Source organism: Silene latifolia, chromosome Y (assembly GCF_048544455.1).
Source record: "Silene latifolia isolate original U9 population chromosome Y, ASM4854445v1, whole genome shotgun sequence".
NCBI classification, from domain to species: domain Eukaryota; kingdom Viridiplantae; phylum Streptophyta; class Magnoliopsida; order Caryophyllales; family Caryophyllaceae; genus Silene; species Silene latifolia.
This window is the reverse complement of record NC_133538.1, coordinates 390,434,514-390,436,109: the sequence shown is the minus strand read 5'-3', so window position 1 is coordinate 390,436,109 and position 1,596 is coordinate 390,434,514. Positions and strand designations below refer to the sequence as shown.

General features: G+C 40.2%; 1 non-coding gene across 1 annotated transcript; it reads left to right on the top strand.

Annotated features, from left to right (window-relative positions):
- The first annotated feature begins 426 nt into the window (after positions 1-426).
- On the top strand, positions 427-533 carry LOC141634581 (small nucleolar RNA R71). Its single transcript, XR_012539308.1, has one exon. It is a non-coding gene; the product is annotated as a small nucleolar RNA R71 (small nucleolar RNA).
- Positions 534-1,596: the final 1,063 nt, after the last annotated feature.

The following is a 1,596-nucleotide window of genomic DNA, read 5'->3' as shown; positions in this document are numbered from 1 at the left end:
TGGAAAGCATTAACTTGTTCGGTTGTTCCCCTACATTCACTTGAGTCATGACCCAAGGTTCCACAATTCTCACATATCCCGCTTGGGATTGGTGAGGATGCCGTCATGGCATTGACATGATGCTTCGATGATTTTGAGTTTTCCTCAAGTCTAGCCATAGCTTGTTCAAACTTCAAGTTGATTGTGTCAATGTGAGCACTAAGTTGAGCACCCAATTGAGTAATGGTGTCCACTTCATACTTTCCTCCTCTAGTAGCCTTGCGAGGCCTACTATATTGTGAATTATGGACCGCCATTTCCTCAATCTTGTTCCATGTTTGATTGTCATCAACTTCGGTGAACATTCCATTTGATCCCATATTGAGAATGTTCCTTGAATCTTCATATAAACCATTCCCAAATTGTTGCACTAAAAACCATTCGCTAAGTCCATGGTGAGGACATGAGCGACAAATACCTTTGAACCACTCCCAAGCTTCATACAAAGATTCTTCATCCCTTTGCTTAAAACCCGTAATTTGAGCTCTTAGCATATTGGTCTTTTCCGGTGGGTAGAATTTTTGGTAGAAAGCTGGAGCTAGCTTCTTCCAAGAATCTATTCCAAGGGTGGCCTTATCAAGGCCCTTCAACCATTGCTTTGCGGTGCCGATTAACGAAAAAGGAAATAAGACCCATCTTATTTGGTCTTGAGTCACGCCCGTTTGAGAGATAGCTTCACAATAATTGCAAAAGGTTTCCATATGAGAATGAGGGTCCTCACTAGGCATTCCCCCGAATTGGCTCCTCTCAACTAGTTGGATGAAGGCGGACTTGGCAATAAAGTTTCCGGTAAGATGTTGTGGGGTAGGAGTACCATTTGGTAAATCCTCCTCGGTGGGTATAGAGTGTGACGAGAATTTAGGCATTGTAGGTGGATTTTGTGTGGTATTGTTTAATGGGTTCTCTTCTCCTTCTATTGCGAAAGGATTGACAAACTCACTAGTGGGTTGAACAACTTCACCAACACCTCCCAAATTCCTCCTAACAAGTCTCCTATTATTCGTCAAGGTTCTTTCGATTTCACGGTCAAAAGGTAACAAATCTCTTTGTAACCTTCTAGACATGCAAAATATCAAACAACTCGAAAACAATTAGAACAAACCTTGAGGAGTTTTACTTCCCAAGGTGAAAAAGACACAACTAAAAACAATAAAAGAAATCTTAAATCAATTAAACACCGTCCCCATGAACGGCGCCATTTTTGATCGGGTCCATTTCGTTTCACAAATTAAGCATATGTGGTCGTTGGTCAATGGTCGATACAAAACACAATTTATACTTCACAAACAACTCTACAATTAGTAAAGAGGCAAGTAAAGGTCGGATCCCAAGGGACGGGTATTGAAATGAGAATTCTATTGTAACTAGTAGTGTCTAAGGGGTGTCACAAATTGGGTTGATGTAGAAGGTTACTAAACTAAAATAGCAATGAAAATAAACTAACAAGGTAAATGAAATAAGGGGTGTAAACAATTGATTAAAGGCACTAGGGTGTCATGGGTTCATAGGGGAATCATGGGATATGATCATACAAACATGTTCTCAAATTATAAGCAA